Source organism: Callorhinus ursinus, unplaced genomic scaffold (genome assembly GCF_003265705.2).
Source record: "Callorhinus ursinus isolate GAN/ISIS: 27379988/994484 unplaced genomic scaffold, GSC_fseal_2.0 scaffold12, whole genome shotgun sequence".
Lineage (NCBI taxonomy): Eukaryota > Metazoa > Chordata > Mammalia > Carnivora > Otariidae > Callorhinus > Callorhinus ursinus.
The window spans coordinates 76,988,328-76,996,133 of record NW_027397074.1 but is presented as its reverse complement, the minus strand read 5'-3'; the positions used below and the strand labels follow the sequence as shown (position 1 = coordinate 76,996,133).

The following is a 7,806-nucleotide window of genomic DNA, read 5'->3' as shown; positions in this document are numbered from 1 at the left end:
AACGCTGTTGGACCTCAGCCGGCCTTCTGAGCTCATCGGCTCCCTCTGTGGCTAATCGGAAACCTCCCACTCTCCCTGTGCCCTTGACTACAGGACCCCCGTCCGGGGCAGAGTAACCCAGAGAAATCCAGGTCTTCAGAGCCCCTCAAGCCCCACCCCCTCCCACAGTCCCATCTGCCTCCATCTCCAGGCTTTCCCCCTGCACAGAGCTCTCTCCTGCCAAGCATCCCCGCTTTGGACCTTCATGCTTTTCTCCCACGCTGCCCTGTGAGAAGCAGCCTGTGTCCCTCGCTCTCTCCTGACCTCACGCTCCTGACGAGGTCGGTGTGCCCTGTCCCCGTTCCCAACCCTTGTGCATAGTTCCTACTAGGCTGTACGGTCCACATTTCTTTCCTGAAGTCCCTTCTCCACAAAACCACAAAACCCTTGCAGGTAAGAGTGGGTAGTCAAATATTGGGCTAAATCAGCAAATTACTCAGCCCATTTTCTTGCCCCATCGACCTACCTTTCCTTTGAATTCGGGTCTCCCAGAATTCAGATAATACCAACGAAACCCTAAATGCAGCCAAGACGTGAACGCGGTTCAGTTCAACTCAGCCAAAATTCATTTACATAAAAGTCCATGAAGAAGATTTTGACAGAACTTCAGAACTCTTCCAGCATATATAGTTTTTAAATTCTAAATGCGCCACCAGGGATCACAGCCCATGGAGGTCATGCCCAGGAGCCTGTTCCAAACAATCAGGTGTATGTTTTTTGTGAGTCTGACTTACCTGTTTTCTAACTATTCCCTAGAATATTTAATATTTAATATTAATTAATTAAATTAATCTTAATATTTAATAATATTAAGAATATAAATATAACACAGATGGGATGGTGACCTCATGACCTCGTGACCTCTGAGCTTACCTGTTCAGTCCCTCTTTTCTGTCAGTACTGAGCTTTTTTTTTTTTTTAAGATTTTATTTATTTGAGAGCGAGCTCAAGCGAGAGAGATCATAGAGGGAGAGGGAGAAGCAGACTCGCCACTGAGCAGGGAACCCGATGTAGGACTCGATCCCAGGACCCTGGGATCATGACCTGAGCTGAAGGCAGATGCTTAACCCACTGAGCCACCCAGGCGCCCCTGTACTGAGCTTTGAAGCAGATGCCTTGGCTCCTCCCTGCCCCCACCTCAAATGCTATGTCCCACTTCGGCCATGCAGAACTCCTCTTGGGAGATCTTTTTCCACCAACAGATCTCCCTTAGAAGATCTAATTCCGTTACACTGTCTAGCATCACTGGAAGGTGGAAAAAACCCACTGTCCAGCAACAACCCTGATCCCCACCCCATAGGGAAGAAACATCAAGGAGCTGAACAGCCTGCATTGTGAGACCATCCAATTCCAGGTTTTAACTGTGGTTGTTTGGTTTGGTTTGGTGTTTTCCGGGGCTGCAAGATTGGTTCAACATCCGCAAATCAGTCAATGTGATACAATACATTAATGAAAGAACAAGAACCATATGATCCTCTCAATAGATGCAGAAAAAGCATTTGACGAAGTACAGCATCCTTTCTTGATCAAAACTCTTCGGAGTGTAGGGATAGAGGGTACATACCTCAATATCATAAAAGCCATCTATGAAAAACCCACAGAGAATATCATTCTCAATGGGGAAAAGCTGAGAGCTTTCCCCCTAAGGTCAGGAACGCGGCAGGGATGTCCACTATCACCACTGCTATTCAACAGAGGGTTAGAAGTCCTAGCCACAGCAATCAGACAACAAAAAGAAATAAAAGGCATCCGAATCGGCAAAGAAGAAGTCAAACTCTCACTCTTTGCAGATGATATGATACTTTATGTGGAAAACCCAAAAGACTCCACCCCAAAACTGCTAGAACTCATACAGGATTTCAGTAAAGTGGCAGGATATAAAATCAATGCACAGAAATCAGTGGCATTCCTATACACCCACAAGACAGAAGAGAGAGAAATTAAGGAGTCGATCCCATTTACAATTAACTTGTTTTACACGGGCCGATCTAGAGGAGCCCTACAGTCCTTTCTCCTGAGACACCTGGCGTTTGCCAGTGCGTCTACAACAACAATGGAGTATAGGTACTCTTGGAAAGAAACCACTTGACATCTGCTTTTGTGTCTTTTTATGTTCTGTTTAAATGTCTTACGTTTTATTGCAGTGGCTCTCAGGATCCTTACCCACTGCAGACTAAGTCTGTGGACCGCGCTGCTCAGGAAAGCACAAAGTACCCGCTGCCAGATCAAAGGCCAGAAGGAAAACACGGATGTGTGGAGGAAGCTGTGCTGGGAGGGAAAAGAAACATCACCGGTCTTAAGATAGCACAGGCCTCGAGCACCGGGTGTTGTATGGAAGAGATGCATCGCCGAATTCTACACCTGAAACTAATATTACACTGTAAGTTAACTGGGATTTAAATAAAAACTTGAGAAAGAATAAAAAATAAAAAAATAATAACATTTTTTAAAAATGAAAAAAAAGAAAAGAAAAGAACACTAGCCCCGGTACCAGGGAGGGAGGCAGTAGCAGAGAAGGTAGTATTGGCAGCATAGTGATTCGGGAGCATGGGAGTCTGCCATATTCAGGCTGAGTTCCAGGCGCTGTTGTTCATGACCGCAAAAGCTGGGAAATCCCTTACTCTCTCGAGCCTCAGTTTTCTTATCTGTAAAATGGGGATAATGCTACATGTGGGCCAAGGCTGGCCACATATTCCCCCAAAGCCAAGTCTTCCTCCTCTTGCTGAGCACACAGCTAGATTATGCGTCCTAGCTTGCTCTGCAGATAAATATGACCAGAATGGGCCCTAAAAAACAGTCACACGTTTATCCACACTCTCTCCCCTCAGTTTCTGGCCAGATGTGGAAGATCCAGTGAAGGACTCTAAGGGCCTAGAGCACAGTGGGGACTCCAGACAGAAGAAGCCCAGGACACTGAATGACTTGATGGCCTCCTGATAAACCCACACAGGACAAAAACCACAAAAGAGCAAGAAATAAGTATTTTTATTACATATATATATATATATATATATACATACTTTTATGGTCTTATAGAGTTTTTTTTGTTTTGTTTTGTTTTTTCAATTCAAGTTAGTTGACATACAGTGTATTATTAATTATTAATTCGGGGGTAGAATTTAATGATTCATCAGTTGCATAGAACACCTGGTGCTCATTCCATCACATGCCCTCCTTGATGCCCATCACCCAGTTACCCCATCCCCCCCACCTCCTCTCCAGAGACCTATTTGTTCCCCAGAGTTAAGAGTATTTTTATTACATTCAAGACTCTGAAATTGTTGTTTATTATAACAACTAAGCTATCCCGACTAATATAGACATTGGTTCCTGAAAGTGAGGGGGTGCTGTAACAAACATCTAAATGAGAATACATGGCATTGGTTTAGCAGCTAGACAGAGAAATATGGAAATTGATTTCAGGAACTGGGAAGGTGATGGCCCATGTTATGCTTTAATAAAACATGCCATAGGGGCACCTGGGTGTCTCAGTCATTAAGTATCTGCCTTTGACTCAGGTCATGATTCCAGGGTCCTGGGATCGAGCCCCGCATCGGGCTCCTTGCTCGGCGGGAAGCCTGCTTCTCCCTCTCCCACTCCCCCTGCTTGTGTTCCCTCTCTCGCTGTCTCTCTCTCTGTCAAATAGATAAATAAAATCTTTAATAAAAAAAGTAAAAAATAAATAAATAAAACATGATATAATCATGCCATAGAAACCCTAAGCAGTCTGCCAAAAAAAAAAAAAATCCACTCAAGCTAACAAGTCAATCTGGCAAGACTGTAGGATGAACGGTCAATATGCAAAAATTGATTCTACTTCTTTATACTACCAACAAACAGTTGGACTGAGAGGTTTTTTTTAACTGTAGGAGCATGAAAGATAAAAATATTTGAGGATAAGTTTTTTCTTTTTTCATTGGGAAATAACTTCATTTTCTTTGGGGGTGTGGGCAGATGTCTAGTCTCAGAACTTCTAGAATTCCTTCTTGGTGCCTACGGTCTTTGTGACTTTGGGCACGTTGAAATGCAGTCTTGCTCAAGGGCCAGCACTTGTCCACTGTGACAATGTCGCTGATCTGGACACCCCTGCAGCAGGGGGACAGGGGCACGGACATGTGCTTGTGGCCTTTCTCAAAGAACTTGTACTTGGGGTAGTGGAGGTAGTCTTGGTGGGTGAGAGTGGTCCTCTGCATCTTCATCTTGGCCACCACACTGGACAGAATATGCCCTTGGACGGAGACATTACCAGTAAAGGGGCATCTCGTCAATATAGGTGCCCTCAATGGCCTCCTTGGGCATCTTCAAGCCCAAACCAATGTTTTTGTAGTATCGCGGGAGCTTCTCCTTGCCAGTTTCTCCAAGCAGGACCCTCTTCTTATTTTGAAAGAAGGCGGGTTCCTTTCGGTAGGTGCACTCAGTCTGCACATCTGCCATCTTCCCAGCTGCCTGAAAAAGCTTGAGGATAAGTTTTAAACAAATATATGCAAAAACTCTACCCTTAAAACTTGTAACAAGCTGCTGAAATTTTTAAAAACTTTTTAAAAATGGAGACATCTATGCTGTTGAATGGAATAGTCAAATTATTAAAATGGCCTAGGTCTTCACATTGATTTACAGATCCAGTGCAATCCCAATCAAAATCCCAGCAGGCTTTTTCAGTACAATTGACAAAAACAAACAAACAAAAATAAAGCATTAGAGACCCATGTGATAATATCAAATAGCCTTAACTGGAGTCCTGGGAGGAGAGAAGAAAAGAAGTGTGAGCAGAAATATTTAAAGAGGTAAAGGTGAAGACTTTTCCAAAACTGATCAACGACACCAACGCGCAGAATCCCAGTGCACACAAGAGTACAGCTGGACTGCACCTCTCAGCCTTCCTTGACTGTCCTGGCCAGTGGTCTGTGGGCAGAGTGCATTCCACCTGCAGGCCGGCCCCTGGCTAGTCGAGGGGGAGATATGCTATGATCAGCCCAAATCTCAGACGCTTGATTTCTCACTCACACAGTTTGCTGCAGGTCCAGACAACTGTCTAGGAGACCTGTTCCCTACATAGTGCCTTAGCATTCCAGGATGTCTCAGCTTTATGAAACCTCCAAATAAACAAGTCACAGTTGGGGTAGGGAGGGACCATGGGAAGGAGTGTCCACGGGTTCTTAAATGCTTCCACCACGGTGGGAATGCAAGCTGGTGCAATCCCTCTGGGAAACAGTGTGGGGCTTCCTCAAAAAGTTGAAAACAGAGCTACCCCACGACCCAGCCATTGTACTACTGGCTATTTACCCCAAAGATACAATGTAGTGATCCAAAGGGGCCCATGCACCCCAATGTTGATAGCAGCAATGTCCACAATAGCCAAACTATGGAAAGAGCCTAGATGTCCATCGACTGAATGGCTAAAGAAGATGTGGTAGATATATACAATATACAATATGCAGCCATCAAAAAATGAAATCTTGCCATTTGCAGCAAGGATGGAACTAGCAGTTATTATGCTAAGTGAAATAAGTCAGTCAGAGAAGGACAATTATCATATGATCTCACTGATATGTGGAATTTAAGAAACAAGGCAGAAGATCATAGGGGAAGAGAGGAAAAAGATGAAACAAGACGAAACCAGAGAGGGAGACAAACCATAAGAGACTCTTAATCATAAGAAACAAACTGAGGGTTGCTGGAGTGGAGGGGTTGGGAGAGATGGGGTAACTGGGTGACAGACACTGAGGGCATGTGTTGTAATGAGCACTGGGTATTGTATAAGACTGATGAATCACAGACCTGTACCCCTGAAACAAGTAATACATTATATGTTAATTAATTGAATTTAAATTAAAAATAAATTTAAAAAAAAAAAGGCTTCCACCTGGAAATGACCTGCATCACTTTTTCTTGGTTAAAGCAAGTCACTGGGTACCTAACTTCAAAGAGGCTGGGAACTACGCCCTTTCCCTGCGCCCAGAAGGAAAGTGAAAAGTCTTGCATGGCAGCCCCATCTACCACCTCCTCTCAAACACATCCCCTGTGAACTGCTACATCCAAAGGCCCTGGATGGAGCAAAGCTGTCCCCCATCACTGACCTGCTTAGTCTCTGGTGTGAGGCAGAAAAAATACTTTGTTAGCCTCTGAAATTTGGGCATTATTGCAGAAGCTAGCATACTCTAAAATTCTACTCAACTTACATTATGGTTAAAGAAGGTAGTAATACGGGGCGCCTGGGTGGCTCAGTTGTTTAAGCGACTGCCTTCGGCTCAGGTCATGATCCCGGAGTCCCGGGATCGAGTCCCACATGGGACTCCCTGCTCGGCGGGGAGTCTGCTTCTCCCTCTGACCCTCTTCCCTCTCATGCTCTCTATCTCTCATTCTCTCTCTCAAATAAATAAATAAAATCTTAAAAAAAAAAAAGGTAGTAATCCCTTTTTTTTTTAAGTAGCCTCCAGGCCCAGTGTGAAGCCCAGTGCAGGACCCAAACCCACAACCCTGAGATCAAGACCTGAGCCAAGATCAGGAGTCAAAGTCTTAACTGACTGAGCCCAAATAGTACCCTTTTTATAAGCCCTGACCATGGGCCTGGCACTGTGCTAAGCACTTCATGTAAGAAATGTTTAGCACAGTGCCTGGCCCTAATCAGCTCTCAATTCATGTTAGTTGTTACTCTTATATCAATTTTATCTTATCTGTGTATGTATTTGTTCAGATGGATTCTGTGCTATAAACTACGGGACCGTAACAGGAATTGCAAGGCAATTGAGCATCTTGCTTATCATTTTCTCTAACACATCTGCAAGTTTTCATACTTTGTGGGAGGCTGAGCTGGAAGTACAGGTTTCCAGGATTAGAGACAGCATGTGCAGAGGAAACAACACTGACACTAGCAGTCAAGGTTAGTTTAGTTCAACACGTATTTATTGAGTACCTTCTGTATGCACCAGATGCCAAAGAAACAAAGGAGTGTGAGAGTGGACCCCTGCTCTCGAGGAGCTTACACTTCTGCAAGGATGGAGAACAAGTAAACAAAGCAGGACACGTGTAATAATAAGAGTATAAACAGGGAGCAGGAGGGCCATAAGACCTGGGTTCTAGCTCTAGCTGTGTGACCCCAGACATGTTACTTAACCTCTCTGGGCCTCGTGGACAGTGAGAATGGGGTAGGTAATGTCTAACCCCTGAAATTCTCACCCCTACAATTCTCAAAACCCTGTGAAGTAGACAAGGCAGGCACAATTTCTACTTTAGAGAGGTGAAGCCTGAGGTCGGAGAGGCTTAGCAATGCGGCCAGAGCTCCAACACCAGCTGGTCGATAGAGCTAGCCCCAGACTAGTCTCAGGCAGGTCTTGGGAGCCAGACCCAGAATGTGTCCACTCCAGGCTGCCCGACAGAGAGCGGGGATCTCTGATGAAGGTGGCAGGAGGCTTTCCAGATGCCCCCAGTTTGAGTCCCATATGCTACCGACCAAGAAGAGAACAGAGGCAGGTACCTCGCCCACCTCCACCCTCTCCTGTAAGAACTGCCAGCAGACAGTGGGTCTTTCTGAAAACCAGGTCATCTTTTACAGAATGACACGGTGACATTAGCACGGTTATCCTGGTGAGCCCAGGAACCTTCAGCAGCCAAGGCCAGTCAGCAGTGCCTGGTTTCCATTCACAGCCAGGCCCCCATCTGTGCATGATGCAAAGGACATTTTGGAGGCTGGGACAGCTCGCCCTCACTGTACCTCTGGGCCCCCGCCCACCCAGCCCACCCAGTACGTGCACGCTTAGGGAACGTGAG

At 45.3% G+C, this 7,806-nt stretch overlaps 1 protein-coding gene and 1 pseudogene across 1 annotated transcript in view; one reads left to right on the top strand and one right to left on the bottom strand.

Annotated features, from left to right (window-relative positions):
* The window catches only part of HIPK2 (homeodomain interacting protein kinase 2), a 186,762-nt gene extending 182,457 nt beyond the window's left edge, over nt 1-4,305 (top strand). The window contains exons 15-16 of the transcript XR_012380366.1: nt 2,184-2,419; nt 2,868-4,305. The gene's annotated coding sequence lies outside the window, so the exon portion shown is untranslated. The remainder of the gene's footprint in view (nt 1-2,183; nt 2,420-2,867) is intronic.
* LOC112811079 (small ribosomal subunit protein uS17-like) lies at nt 4,004-4,473 on the bottom strand (annotated as a pseudogene).
* Between the last annotated feature and the right edge of the window lie 3,333 nt (nt 4,474-7,806).